The sequence below is a fragment of the Coloeus monedula genome, assembly GCF_965178545.1.
Source record: "Coloeus monedula genome assembly, chromosome: 6".
NCBI classification, from domain to species: domain Eukaryota; kingdom Metazoa; phylum Chordata; class Aves; order Passeriformes; family Corvidae; genus Coloeus; species Coloeus monedula.
This window is the reverse complement of record NC_138786.1, coordinates 19306203-19321886: the sequence shown is the minus strand read 5'-3', so window position 1 is coordinate 19321886 and position 15684 is coordinate 19306203. Positions and strand designations below refer to the sequence as shown.

Below are 15684 nucleotides of genomic sequence, written 5' to 3'. Positions count from 1 at the left end.
CATACAAGCAGTCTGATCTAGAATGGATTTAGCTATGCAAAAGGAAAAATCCTCTTAAAGTTTGGTCCACGGCACAGCAGTATACAAGTACCTGGGCTGCCACTGCCTCTGCATTATTAGAGTGCCCCTCACCCAGGGCATCCTATCCTTTTAGCAGATAGGCTAGGTATTTGCTGGTTATCTACTAGGTCAGTATCCTTCCTAAAGAAAGGTCCAGTGAGATAAGCAACCAGCTTAGTCAAGGCCAGATGGGGGGTCAGGACTCCCCAGTTCACAATCCTGTGGCTTTAACCACAAAGTCATCTTTCAGCACAGAGATCAGCTGTTCCAAGAGGCCACACTGCTGTCAGATGGGCACCACAGGGAGGTCAGGCATTAAGACAGTGAAAGACTATTCCCTCCATAAGCATTTGGGTCAGTTAGCACCACACACAGGAAGCTGTAGAACCATATTGCACTGGTGAGAAGTTGGTAACAGGGTTTTGGTTTTACTGAGCCGGTCATTAAACAGTGCTGGTCCCACTTTATAGAGATATAGGTAGCAACACCCAGAATAAAACAGATCATCTAGAAGTATTTACCTCTGGATATCTGTAATTATAAACCAAACATCATCAGCTTCTCTCTCTCCCTGCAGTAAATAATTAACTGCGAAAGAATATTCCTCTTGGCTCCATCCTCCCCAATCAATTCTGCTTTGCAACAACATGCCTGGATTGCTCGCTGTATCAGTGCACCCAAGTGTTACCCAAACCCCCTCCAAGACAGAGGAGAGGTGGAACTGTTCACTTCAGTACAGCAGAGACCTTTCCTTCAGGGTACAAGGGGGCATCGTGGCATAACTCCCAGTACTTCAAGCAAACAGCTATGACATACACAGCTTAGCTCATGCACTGCTGCAACATCACTGCAACCATCAGCGGAGGCGAATCACGCACTCTGAGCACTCCAATCACACCCCTCTGGACTGCCTGAGCCTTATTGCCAAGGCAGAGCAAATCTCCTCCCCTGAAATGCAAGGTTTTATATTCCTTTCATTGTTTCTGAAATACCCTCCCCACCCCTAGAATTCATCCAGGGGTAAAAAAAAAAACCAAACCACAAAACAAATCAAGTCTTCTTTATAACAGAAACTTCATTTTTTAAGAGACTTTAATTTTTCAATTCTAGATCGAAGTTCAGTATTGTGACTGCTCGGTCATGCACTATAACCTGCACAGTGACCTGTTCACCTCTTGCCACCTCCCCTCAGCAACCTGAATTTCATACAGACTCTGCAAGTAATAGGTAAACCAGAAAATTTTCTGAGCACTCATTCCTTTTGCCCTACTGAAAGACACCTCCTGGCTGTAAACCCCATCAGGGAGGAAGGATGATGCCAGGAGGAAAGCAAAACTGCCTGGCAGGAAGGCTGGGTTGGTCAGACAGCAGATGGAAGCAGGTTGCATGCAGATACACAGCCAGGGAACAACACAAGGGCTACCATTTGATCCTGGTTGCTTTCTTAAGATACAAAGTCAAATTCGGTTTTGAAAGAGGCATAAGGAGAACACAAGCAAAAACAAGAGCTGGGGAAAACCTCCAGAATTGCAGGAACACCCTTCCTAAAACAGCCAGAAAAAACAGGGAGAGACAGAGAAGCATTACCACCAAGCAAACATCTTCATACTTACACACAGTCTGGGTTCAGTTTTACATTTTTACAGGTTTAAACACATACCAGATTTAGTTGAGCTGACTATGAAGTGCTCAATAAAGAACTCCACCAGGAAGGTAGATAAAAAGAGGAGAGAAGGCTAATTTAGACTCAAAAAGCATGGAAAGAGGTTCAAGAAAGAGGCAGAAGAAAGAATAGAAGGAAAACCATGACACAGAAGAGATAAATGAAACAGATACCAGGGACAGTTCAGGAAAAGATAAACCATGCAAAAATGGAATGAAAACTGGAAGGGAAAGATAAGAGAATGAGGAACATGCCATGGCAGATCAGTTGAACAGCAGTTGGCAAACAGATAATTTATTTAATCTCATCTGTATTTGTCAAATAATTTGTTTGATTAACACTCTTTTGTGGTCTTCAGCCAGGTATGGAGCTGATCAAATATCATGTCATAAATATATTATTAGATTAATACAAGTAAAATTCAAATACATTCAACATTTTTATCTGCTGCTTAATAAGCTCTGCTTCTAAGTTTACAGTTCAAAAATGTTAAAATAGAAAGCTGGGAATAAATTACAATTAGATAAAAATTACTTGAAGGACGACCATTTTGCTTTTCCTAGACTGACAAAAATACAGTATACTGTATAACTCATCTTGAGAGACAGAAGAGGAGACATTCCTACTTTAACCACCCTCCCACAAGGAACTCCTCTCTACAGGCAGTACTTTTTGTCTTGATTTTATTTTGTTGAATGTTTCCCCAATATTCAACTTTTCTACTCCATGAAGGTTTTTACCCCAAAAAAATCTGGTGAGCTCCAAGGGCAGCCTAAGAGAAAGGTAAATTTCGGGTGCACTGGTAGCAGGAGGGAAGGCAGTGAGAGCCATATCCAGCCTGGAAGCAAATGTTTATGTTTAAGCTGAGCTTTGCTCCTCTTAAAGGGAAGGGAAATCAGGTGAAAGATGGACAAGGATGCCTCAGGATCTCTACTCTGACAAGGAAATTTTCCCACACTGCCAGCAGCCTTTTCCAAACCTCCCTCAGAGAACCAGCGAGGAAACTAGGAGGGGAAAAAAAAAGACCAACTGGCAATTTTTCAGCCTGTTTTTATCCCCCCTCCCCCAAGACAACAGCAAGGTCCCCTTGAGAATCCTCAGACCATGGGGTGAAAGCCACCAAGGTAAACCATCTCCACGTGCGTGGTGGCAGGGCTGCCAGGGAGCCCTGGGAAGCAGAATCAGGCTCAAGAAGGAACCTGTGGCCATGGCTTTCTAGGCCAACATCAGAGGAACACGAGGCTACTCCCACTGCTGCTCTACCTTCACCACTGGCAGCAGCCAAGAATCAAACTCACCACAGGAGAGAACCACACCAAGGACAACTCCCTGGGGCCGGAAAAGTGTCCCTCGGGTCACAAGTCCTGTTTAAATATCTCAGCAATATCCCAAACTGAGATAATTATTGCTAATTACTAGATCATTTTTATGTAAACATGAAGGGTATTACCACGCATACTTCATCTCTTTTTAATTAAAAGAAGTAAGAGGTTTGCTGAGATAAAAAAAATAGACACGCTGACAGCTCCCACCCAAAAGCAGACTTTTCTGCAGTGATAACACCCATCAGCCTCCAGACCCACCAAGAAGACTGAACAGAGAAATCAATCAGCATCAGCCTCCCCAGTGCTGAAATGAAACAGTTGGCACGTTATTAATCACACAGGAAAAACGTTTTACGAGGACAAGGAAAGGACCAGACACACAGAGGGGGGGGATACACATGGATTCAGTCATGGCTGTCTTAAAAACACTTGGGAAAATCACACAGATCTCCAGCTGTAGAATTAAAATATTTCAGAGCTGTGAAGGATAAACATATCAGCAATTCTGACTACAGCAACTCTTTAGCTAAGCCCACACCAAACCTCATGTACTTTCCTCCATTCAAAACCAGTTCCTGCTCCAAGCTGCACATCCTACCTATGCCAACCAGACTAAAATACATTGTGACACAGCCTCACCACGAGTTCGTATCCTTTCTGCATTTCAAAGACCTACCCAGGAGCAACCTGCACGTCACAGGCTACAAGAGATATGACCATCCAGCTTAGGACACTGAAACAGTCAACGGCTTGACTTGCCATGCAATGGCTTAACAAGCCATTCCTGCTGCACGGTCCTGTTTCCAGCTGTCCTAAGCATTTCTCCAGCCGCTCCAGAGTTCGCCAGTCCACTCTGACTTCTCATAGTCTCTTTTGTCTCCAGGCACGCTCCACTGCTTGAGGCAATTTAAATACACCCCCAGCCAGGACCTGTATGGGCCAAGCGAGCCATCAGATGCACCTTCACTTGGGGCGAAGATGCTGCAGCCCCGGACGCCGCGACACCCTTTGCAGGGCAGCAGGGCGCAGGCAGCCTCGGCACGCCGCAGAGCCCCGGCGGCGAGCTTCCCTAGGACGGAGGGAGGGAGGGAGGTGTCACCAGCTCCGCAGAGCCGCATGCTCGCAGAACGGGGGACCTCGCTCACTTGCTCACAGATGCACACAAATACCTGCGCCTCCGCCACCTGCCTGTCCCCTCCGCGCCTCGCCCCGGGCCTGGCGGCGCCTGGCACCGCCGTGGAGCTCGTCTCTCCTGGAGGGTGCCAGCCCAGCAGGCACCTGCTTTAGCAAAGCGTGGCGAGTCTGGTGCTCCCCCTTTGAAGCATCACAGGAGCAGTGTGAGGGATGCAAGGGGATGAGGGAAGACGGGTGCAGCGGGCTGCAAACTAGGGGTGCGAAGAAGAGGAGGTGAACAGGGCTGCAGCTAAGGGATATGGAGGGGAGCGGGAGGGCAAGGGAGGGGAAGGAAACAGGGCTGCAGCTTGGGAGGGGGAGGACAGGAGGAGGGCACAGTGGGTGCAGAAGGAGGGCAGGGGATGGAGGGCAGAGAGAATGGAGGGCAAAGGGGGTGCAGAGGCTGTGGCTCGGTGGTACCCCACCACCCTCCCACCCCAGCAGCCTGCCTGGGCTAGGGTCGGCAGGCAGCGCCCAGGCAGCACAGTCATGGCGCGGCCAGCGAGCAGGTGGGTGGCCACCACCCCCAACAGCCCGGGCCCCGCCACCGCCCACCGGGCCGAGGGTCCCTCCCTTCTCACCGCCGCCCCGGGCACGGCGGGGGCAGCCACAGCACAGCGGGGGTACGAACTTGGCGGCTGGGGGGAACAGCCCCGCTAACAGGTGGCGGCGGCGCTGCCGACCCGTCCCCGCCGAGCCGGTGGGCGCTGCCCCTCCGCGACGGCTCGTCCCACCCACCCCGACCCAGCGCCAGCCCGCTCCTGGCGGCCACTCACCGGCTCGTCCACCCCGCCGGGCGGGATGCGCGTCCTGGAGAGCGGGGCGCGGAAGTTTAAAGCCGGGTAACAGTATTACTCGCTTTTGCCCTTCCAACGTAGGAAAAAACCAAACTAGACGAGGCGCCCCCCCAGGCAGGCGAAACCCCGCTCCGCTCCTCCCCGCCGGGGGCTTCAGCCGCGCGTCGGCCCGGCGGCGAGGGGAAGTTTCCACCGCGGTGGTGGAGGCGCCCCCGGCGTGCCGCGCCCGCCCCGCATTGGCACGGGGCGCCGGGGCGCTGTACCGCCGCCGCGCCCGGACAATGTGCGTGCGGAGGGAGCGGGAGCGGAGCGGAGCGGGAGCGCGCCCCGCCGGCGGCCGCGGCACACGCCCAGCCCGCGCCCCGCCCGCCCGCCGCTCGGCGCCCGCCCGCCGCCCCTGATTGGCGGCCCCCGCCGCCTCCGCCCTCCGGGTGGGCCGCGCCGCCCGTCAATCACCCGCTGCCGCCCGGCCGCGGGGCGGTCCCTGGGGCGGTGGCGGCGGCGGCGGCGGCTGCGGGGGGTGTCGGGCTCTGCCTCGCCCCGGCGGGTGACCCCTGTTGCCTCCGCGCCCCGGGAGCCGCCGGGATCGCGTGCTGTCCGCCGGGGGACCCGTCTGCACTTCCCGCCCCGCGGCGGCCCCTCCGCAGGAGCGCCCCGCACCCGAGGTGAGGGGAAGGCCTGGCGGCCGCTCCCGCAGCCCGCCCTTCCCCGCGGGACTGCCCGGGGCTGCGCTGCCTTTGTCGGCGCCCCACGGAGGCGTTCTGGGGAGGAGGACCAGAGACCCCTGAAATGTAGTGTTGATTGCCAGTCACGGTCCTGCCTGATTACCCGTTGCGCTAAACTCAGCTCACAGCGTGCTTTTATCTGGCCCTTGGAAATGCCTAGAAAAATAGATGACTCCAAATTATTCAAGTGCAATTAAGGCCACAAAAAAGATACCTGAATTGACTCCGTATAAGGCAGATGGAGTTCAGTTAGTCTTAGCAGCAGAGATACGCACTGTCTGAGCAGAATTACTTCAATTTCAGATGAAGGTCCGAGCGTGTTGAAAGGCTCTTGTCTGATCTTATTTGGGTCCCGCAAGGAGCACTGCTGAAGCAGAGCTAGTAAATATTGATGGACTCAAGCTTCATGTTCTGAAATCGGGTCTGTCAATGCAGTGCTTCCCGTTCTGTCACAGTACACCAGACATTTTCTACTGCTGGACACTGTGATTCCCCTATTACTATTCGGAAACTGGATAGTGGTTTGCATAGTCACTGTATTATCCAGCAGCTTGCAGAAGTAATCAAGCTTTGATGCAGAATATGATGTCAAATAAAGTACACACTCCTGGTACTGGAAAAGCACTGTTCTCTCTGACATATGTTTCAAGCACACTTCCACAATTTATTGTTTCCATTAGAAAAGTATCTAGTAATCTGAAAATCGATCTAAAAACCATTGTTCTAGATACTATGCTTGACACATAATAAAAAGAAAGCTCATGCCCTGCAGAGCTTGTAGCAAGAGCAGATTAAACATGTTCTAAGGATACCCGTTGAGAGAGTTGTGCAGGTTTTCTCAGGTCTCAGAAACGTGTTGCACCAGCACAAACAAACCTGCCAGAGCACTTTTCCGAAAACCAGCACGCAAACAGACAGGTCCAAAAAAAAGCTGAAGTTTTAACCTACCTCGAAACTGTTCCCTTGCTTCTAACAAGCCCTCCTGACTCTGAATGACCTCTCAGTTCTCCACAGAAGCGAGGGCCACAGCTCACGGAAAGCCAGCATCTCTCCCGAGCGAGCTGAGGACAGAGCAGCAGCACACACAAAGGTGATGGGTTTCTCCACAGGCAGACACACGCACGTACCATGCACCGCCTCTCCGGGCTACCTGTCTCATCTTGTTTTAGCTGTTTCTAACGAGCAGGCAGGGTACTGGAGCATGCAGAAATCTCGCTTTTTGAAGCACTCTGAAAATGGGCTTGTATTTTTTGGTACCTAGGTAGCCCAGAAGAACTTGTCAGGGAGCAAGCACCAAATAGGTAGTAAAATAGGCACAGCTATGGGGGAACCTCAGGTGCATGCTTCTTGAGCTTCTCAGTAACCTACAAGAAGCAAGAAACACCAGAAGAGGAGACTGAAACTGCCTCTCTCTTGCTCATTCTTCAGTGCCAGATCACATCAGGCTGTGAGATACCTGAGGACTATTTGTTTGCAGACTGCTGGAAGACAGAAACGGAATCACCTATTGGTGAGTCATAGCCACACAATCGCAGAGGGGTGATGGCACAGACTTGAAAAGACACAGAGAGTAATAATAGCTTAAAAGTGTCTTCTTTCCCCTCCTATTTTTGATGAAAAAGCAAAATATTGGGACTAGATCCTCAGCTGTGGCAAAGCAACATAACTCCATTGCTTTTGTCAGAGCACAGATTTATACTTTTTGAGGTCATAGACCGTTCTGTTTGTAAAAAATTTTTCTTCCTGAGCAGATTATTCCTTCCTTTCTCTAAACTTGAGTTTAATTCTTGGAAAATGTCTGGCTTGCAGTGCTCTAACTGTTGTAAGCCTTGCTTGACAGGAAAGGAAGGCTAATCAAATACTGGGTCCACTGGCATGCAGAGCAATAAAAAGGAAAGTGAGAGTATCTCAGGCTCTTACTGCCACAGTAAAACTCCCAAATCTGCAGTGGAGTTGAAAAGCCATTCCATCATTCCCATACCTTCGATTTTTCATGATTGTTTTCACCAAACTGTATGTAGCTTGCAGTTGGAAGGCCATAACTCATAGACGTGCTTATCCTGTCATGACCTTTTGTACCAACACTCGAAATTCAGTCTGTGCATCACTGATTTTTGTAGGTGCTGTGACCCAAAACTAACTCCTTGATATTTTCACCCCTAGTCAAGATGTAAACTTATCTGTCCACTGTGTGACATACAGACTTATGCCAAGAGCTTAGTGAGCAACTGAACTTGCTCATCAGCTACAGATCAAGGCTACATTGTTAAAATTAGAGTATTTTTTTGAGTGAGTGCTAGTAGAAACACCCAAGTTGAATTATTCTTTCTTTCTCCCTCAAACTCAAAAGAACATGAGAAGGTCTTCTTGTGATCATCAAAATCATCAGCAAAGTAGGTAACAGTAATTTTTTAGCTTCACAATGATACATACTTAAATACATCCAGATATGCACCATATATTTTTGATATACTGGAGGGTTTATCAGTTCTCAGCAGACACAGAGTAGATTAGTGGTATCAGTTGCTATTGTTGTTCTGGGTCTCCTGTTGCTTCACCATATCTACAAGTTCACCTGACTTTTAATCATACAGATTGCTTTCTGGTTCTTTCCATGGCTTTTGAACTCAACCTAGTCCATTTTCCTGGATGCACATTTTTTCTGTATAACCAAAACTTTCTTGAAAAATGTTTGCAAGGAAAGCTCTGTCACTGTGCTCCCTTTAACAATGTCTCTGAGAGCATACTGAGGAAAGCAGAGATCCCTGTGAATTTTGCTTCCCCATTGCACCATATTCTTAATGATTTTTTAATTTAGTCCTCCTGCAGATACACTAGACTCAAGAAATTTGCAAGTCCTTTTCTCATACTGGGATGTTTTCTTGCTCATCTCTCCCTGAGCTAAGAGGATGAGTAGTGTCATGGCAGAAAACAAACTGATAAGCAGTTGACTTTTAAAAATTTCTGTATTTCTAGGGAATGCAAATTGTTTCCTTGTAATATCTGACAAAGTAACACAAGTAACTTGCCATGGCAACCAGCTTATGGAACAGAAAAAAAATTATCATTACAAGGTGCTTTGTTACTATAACATGGAAAGAAGCTGAGATCTTACCAGTTTTGTTCACTTGTGTGCCATGCATCATCTAGGTAGCAGAACCTGTCAGTAGAAGTTTGTGTTCAATTCAGTGCAAGTCATCTGCCTTGTGGGCCTATCTGATACTTGGATCAAAGCTGCAGTGCAGTCAGAAGGAAAGAAGGAAGTGTTCAGAAGAATTGAAACAAGGCTGGATTCTCAGAAACACAAGGACAAATCCATTTCCTCAGCAAGCTGATGCAACTCTGAAGATGCCAGTAAGAGATGAACCAATTCTGAAATTAATTTGCCTTGCATTCTCTGACAGTCTCCATTATTTTACTGTCCTCTATTTTTTTTTTCTTAAGTGAAGCAAGTCTGCAGATCTGTAAGTACTTTGGAGTTACCTGAGACAGAGGATGGAATAAGCTTGCAAAATCCATCTTCAAACCCATTCTCTTTAGAGGGACAGACTCATTGCCACACAGCTTCCTTGGGTTAGTGAGTGAATTTAGAAATGACAAAGGGAATCAACTAAGGGCAGAGAGGGGAAACCCTCAGTTATCACTTTAGGAGAAAATAAAAACTGAGTTTTGTTAGCTCAGAGGAGGACAATTTTGAAAACTGTTGTTTGTGCAAAGAGTCACAGAGGCCAGTGTCACTATCCTGTGCTGAGGATAGGCTCATCTGTAGATCTGGAGTGGGTCTAGGGTATGCTTTACTCTGGAGCCGGAAAGGATGTCTTCTGTGGGACAGATTTGAAAAGCGAAGGAAAAACTGAGAGTTTCTTAATCGCTTGACTACTGATTTGAGCCACAAGTAACACAGCTCGAACTGTGTGATGGAATGAAGTGTATGCTCCCCCTTCTATTTTAAAAGCACTCTCCCAGTCTGTTCATGCACTAGTACTAATGCTTGAGAAACAGTGGCCAACTTTCTGAGCTGCCTGGGGCCTAGCTGAATTCACAGGTAAAATTCTCGCGACTCATGGACAATTCTCTTCTGGCTTCCTGGTGAGGTTATAGAGAAAATACTGCTAGATTACAAACCCTGACAATAGCATGACTTGGAAAGAAGCCTTTGAAAAGAAACTCTTAACATATCAGATAAATCTATGTGAGATGCAAAGCTAGAGTTCACTCTTGACAATGAATTCTTATACTGTGAGTGACTGACTATAAAAAGACTTGGGAAAGATCTGAGTCTCCTGCAGCACAAAGAAACCATGAGATAAATGAAAGTCATCTCAAAGGAACCATGCTAAAACTGTTCAACACTATAATTTAACACAGTCTCCTAGAGACTGGAAAAAGTCAGCGGGCTAATCCTTACTGCAGGTTGTACCGAGAGACGTAGGCACAAGAGAAATCACAAATGTGAAAAGTCACAAGTGTGTACTGTCATCCCAAGGGCCTGGGAATCTTGGAGATACCTAAGACTTGGAAGCAGCAGTCCAACTGAAAGACCACACAGAGAAAAAAAAAGATCAGTCAGTCCTGGCTGCAAAGGTTTTTTAAGACAGACACTGAACTGGAAAGATCTCCTGGAATAATCAATTAACAAAAGAAAACACTGAATTAATTAATCAGTCCTCAATAAATCAAGAAAATCTTCCTCTATATCGTCTCCAAAGACATCACATTGCTTCAAATGACCCAAGCAGTGAATGGGACCACTTTGTTTTTAATCCCCAAAATAATGCCATTAATACTGGATTAAATGCTACTCAATAAAAGTGCTCAGGCTTCTTTCAACATTTGATATGTTGCAGAAGATTCTGGGTGGGCAGAGCAAAGTCATCAGTTCTGGAGGGTTATCTGATCCAGGACAGGATCTTTCTTATCATAGATTTCCTTTTTGAAATAAGCAAGGCAGCATCTTGTCAGGTGCCTGGCCCAAGCTCCACCAAAGCTAGAGAGAGGAAAGATTCCTGTTGACTGAAATAAATTTTGCTTACATTTGGATTTGGTCAATTTTGAACTGAGAATAGAAACTTGCAGAGAAGATGCTCTGGAATTGCTGAAATGAAAGGCTTTGTAATCAGAGCTTGGAAGTGGAAGATCTATGTTCCATAGTTTAAAAATACAGACAGCTGCTGATTCCTTTTTTTGCTATTAAAACCCCACAACCCAAACACACACACACACACAAGAGATGTAATTCAAAGACTGGTTATTTCCTAGTCAGCCTCCTTGTAGAGACACTGTGGGAATGAACAACGATCACATCTCCCTAGATCTGGTATGCAGTAGTTGGTGACATGAGGCCCTCACCTGAGTGGATGATGGGATGGTTGAATTTTGATGGTTGATTTGATGGTTTGATGGTTTGATTTTTTGATGGTTTGATTTTGCTGTGTGGAGTGAGCAGGGGGAGAGATGAGATACGGGTTTTATCTCTGAGTATTTGCAAGCAGTGTTGCTTTCTACAACTGCTTGCTAGTTTCAGTCTGATCTGAAGCACACTGCCCTCTGCAGTGTCCCGTTTGTTCCTGTGGGTGTTAGCTTAAGCCCCCAACAAATGTTCTTTTTGACTATTCATGCTTTTTTCAGGGAGATGTAGCTGATCATGTGGTGTGTCTGGAGCCTGAGTTACTTAGAAATGACACGGATTCTTTCATGAAATGCCCCCACCTCATCAAAAGTTGCCAGGGTTGGTGAGGTCCTGTGTCTCCTTCCACTCTCTGCTGAGCCTGCCAGCATAGATCAGCAAGGGTCACATAGGGTAGGAGGCCTGGTAATGCAGAAATCTGCAAGTTGGGAGCCACACTGATTTTCCTGGCAGTGGCTTGCTGGCATATGTACAGGAGCTTTTGTTAGCTGTCAGCCTGAATGGAATGTCAATCATTCCCTTGGAGCCTGATCTTCAGATCACTGCACTCTGAGAGAGGGCTTTTGCCTTTGTCTTCATACAGCAATAACTCAGGTCTTTGGAAGTCAGAAGCCTTGTTTTTTGTTAAGAAGCCCTTGTGATATTTAGTCCTCATGTGATTTTCTTTTTCAGACTCTACAGAAAAGTTTGAACACTTTGCAACTGATACGCTACCAGGTTTTTTTATGGGACAGTTTGGATCACTTAACATGCTCTGGGTCATCTGTCAGTTTTGCTGGCAGGAGCCAGATTTCCAGAGTGGAAGCAGGATGAGTTGCTAAGGGATGTCTTGTGCTCTATATCATTTCTGCATTCACTGATGTGCAACAGATTTATCTGTGTAGTTCAAGGCCTCTCTGTACCAGATGAGTTTCTACTGAAATCTCAGACCATCCCACATGTCCTCCTGGAGAAGACACTAAGATTATTGGTATTCTTTTAAAAATATTCTTCTTCTTCATCAGCTAATGCTGATTTTCTTCCCCTCAGCATCAAAGAACAATTGCTAACTACATCTCTTTCTTGCAGAAATTTCAAAGCAGTGTTGCACAGCATTATTTAGGCACGCACACTTGGTAGAACTAGATAGAATTAAGGACATTTGTGTTTATCTGTTAAACTACTGGTTCCTTTTCCTTTGACTGTTTTTTAATATACTGGCCACACATTGTGTCTATCCCTGCCATGCATCCCTCCTCATCATCACACTCAAGCTGCTGAGCCTTTTTTTCTCTTCTGTTAATGCCCTCACTAAATTCTGGTTTTCCTTTTACTGTAAGGAGATGCCATGAGCATCTCCTCATGAGTTCCATGAGTGCCATGAGTTCGTATCTATGCAAGCAAGTAAAGCAGATGTGAAGCAGTACTCACATCAAATAAAACCACCCTGCAGACTGAAGAGGAGGATAGAATCCAGCCTCCCCAGCATCTCTCTGCTTCTTAGTGCTCTTGACACTCCAGTGTATGTTCTATTCCTACCCAACCTTAGCAAAGCTTGGTTATCTGGTCCCTTTCCATCACAGACAGCTGTTTTCCTCCGTGGCAGCCTCTTCCTGATGCTCTTGTGCAGTGTTTCCAGAACCCCCTTCATCCCTTTCTGTGATTACCTAAAACACGCGCTGCTGCAGTGACGAAGTCCATGGGTGACCTCAGCCTTGACGTTATTTATAGCAAAGGTAGACGCTCTCCTGCAGTACAGCTGCTCGTTGTCAGAGCTAGAGATGCTAAATTATAGAGCTCCCTGGGAGCTTGTGGTGGTAGCACTATTCCCACATCAAGTGAGATCCAGGTTAAATATTGGAAGGACTCCTTGGCAGTTAGGTTATGCTCTGGTGTCACTATCCTGTCTAGGCTGTCCTGAGAGACCCCTAGTAAAGGTGAGGTCATAGTCCTTCCACACAAATGCCTTCAAGAGCAGCACAGGGTTAGAAATCATCCCTTCAGTCAGCGACATGATGTAGTTGACCTCTCCAGGGTATTTCTACACCTATTTTGCACAATTTTCTTCTTGCTGGCAATTACCCCATTCCATATTACAGACCCTACACTGAAGCCATAAAGTTGACCACGGCATCTTGAGTTTTTTGTATGCAGTTTGGTCATCCCCTTTCTTCTGCTGCTTCTCCATCAGGGAAGGTGAAAAGCAGAAGAGGACCTGCAGTCACTCGCATCTTGCAGGACTGGTGCAGGTCCATTGCATGTTCTAGGTAACTTTCCAAGCAGATGTTCATGAGCTCAGCAGTGGTGTGACTCTGTGTGTGTGTGTGTGCGCATGCAAATCACCCAGATACTCTCTGAGGGCTTTCAGGGGGCCAATGCTAAACATTTTAGAAGTCAGACCTCCTGCAAGATTCCTAAGCTGAGATGCCCAAAGCAACACCTTGCAAATTTCTTCTCTGGTTTCAGACTGATGACTTCGTGTTTCCCACTTTCAGTCAGCAGACAGTTGTTGGGGAAATACTGAGGTTAACATACGAAAACACTGATCACAAATGTTACGTGAATCCAAGTGATTGATGGAATTTCAACCATTGACTATGATAACATGGGTAAGCTTATGTTAATCTACAGATGTTGTATTAACATTGAGCCATTTCCCAGTTCTCATTAGCAGTATGCTTTGATAGGGGTAGAAGGTGTTAGCTGTAGTTTCCCTTCAGTGAGCTGTTTAATCATTGGAGCTTACTGGCAGTGGGATTTGGGGGACTTACGTGATCACAAAGTAAATTGAGAGTAAAACAATACCCTCCCTCTGGCTCCTCTGGGATAGTGCACAGGGGAGGGAATGGGTTCAGAGCTGCTCTCTTTCCCCATTTAAGTGGCACTGGTGTGCTCCAGAGAGGACTAAGCAGGAAGTTGCTGCCTCCTTAGTCAAGATCTTCCTGGTTTTCAGGAGTACACTCACACCAGCTCTCCTGCAGATCAGCACATGGCAGTGAACTTGTTGTAGCATGTTTAGCCGCACGTTCCTGTTGGCTTACTGAGGTCTGATCCAAAGCTTACTGCAGATACAGGGAGGATTCATGTACTTCTTCGGTGGCCTTTGGCCTACTCTGTGGAGGCAAAAATACAGCTGTGATAGATACATGGGTGAGTGAGCCCTGCATTACCACCACATTGCACTCTGAGGAGATGGCAAAAGGGATTCTGCAGCCCAACCTTGTGTGTCCCAGAGCAGTAAAAGCAACATGAATCCTACTTAATAAGTAATTCAAAAGCACTTTCTGGTTTGTGAATCATCTGCATCCCAGACTTTCTGAGGCTCTTGGGTAATGAGGCAAGAACAGTGCAGCTTCTGTAGTCATTTCTACCTGCTCACTGGGCTGCCAGCCTGCTCTGGCCCTAATTTTGAGCTGTTCTTTTAAAGTGCTCTCTGCCACTAAGCAATTCTCATCTAGAGATTTCAGACATGAAGTAATCCTCCCAGCTTTTCTATAAAAATAGCCAACTACCATTAAACCTGTTTTACAGGTGGGTAGGCTGAGCTCCAGTCTGCCTGAGATCACAAAGTGTTACTTAGGGCCAAACTGCCTGGGCTGACACATTCCTGCAGCAGGGATGACCACCTTTCTTAGAGGAAAAAGTGCCCAGGCTGAGGGAGGGCTGGCCTCTGTTCATGTACATGCTTTGCACATAACTGTGAAGCAAATAAACGTCACTGGCTGCATGGCTGGAATCCAGGTGTCCCTGGATGAAGATGCAAGCGTAGGGTAAACTAAAGCGCTGTGCTCGGCTCTTTGTGCTGAGCCTTCCGGCAGGTGGGAATGCACAGCTCCGCCTGATTGCTTATGCCTGAGTCACCTCCTTCAGCATTTGCCATTGCCTAGCATGTTAGCATGCTGCCTGCTGGATAATAAATGACTTCATCTGCTGCAGCAGTGAGGATACTATTAAAAATTAACCCTGGGAAATGGTCCTGCATATTTTTTTCAATCAGAGCCAGCCAAGGGAGAAGAGGAGAGGAATGCTGTTGAAATGAGACTTGCAGAAAAGGCAAGTGGTGAGTTTTTAGTAATGGGGATAGTTCAGGCTTCAGTTTAATCACTGCAGTTGTTGGCATTCAATGATCAAAATTCAGAGGGCTTAAGGCACTTGATAAAGTTAAAAGCAGTGCAGGTAGAAAAGGCTCAATAGGCATATTGCAGAGGAGGTCAAAGAATGGGATAAATGGGGATTAATGTGCTGCCATGTAATTTATGACCTGTTTGCAGAAATAAATGACTTTAGCACGTGGATATTATTACTACTTTTAAGGAACGATGCCTGTAGATTAAACACTCTCCAGTTTTGGTTTATGTATTGCACACTTTTCTCATAGTATCACACTTAGAACCACACCCTACCTATAGCAGCATGCAAAGTGTATTTACAGAAGTGAAGGATTTGTATTAAATATCTCAGGAAATAGAGCAACTGAGAGACAGATATTTTATTTTCTTGGCTTCTCTTGCCTCCAGCACCCACACAGTATCCATCAAATTGTCTGGAGTCAAAC

The 15684-nt window shown here is 46.8% G+C and overlaps 1 protein-coding gene across 2 annotated transcripts in view; it reads right to left on the bottom strand.

The window, feature by feature from the left end:
* The window catches only part of HRAS (HRas proto-oncogene, GTPase), a 42046-nt gene extending 36678 nt beyond the window's left edge, over nt 1-5368 (bottom strand). For both annotated transcript variants that reach the window (XM_082283220.1, XM_082283219.1), the window contains exon 1: nt 4998-5368. The gene's annotated coding sequence lies outside the window, so the exon portion shown is untranslated. The remainder of the gene's footprint in view (nt 1-4997) is intronic.
* Between the last annotated feature and the right edge of the window lie 10316 nt (nt 5369-15684).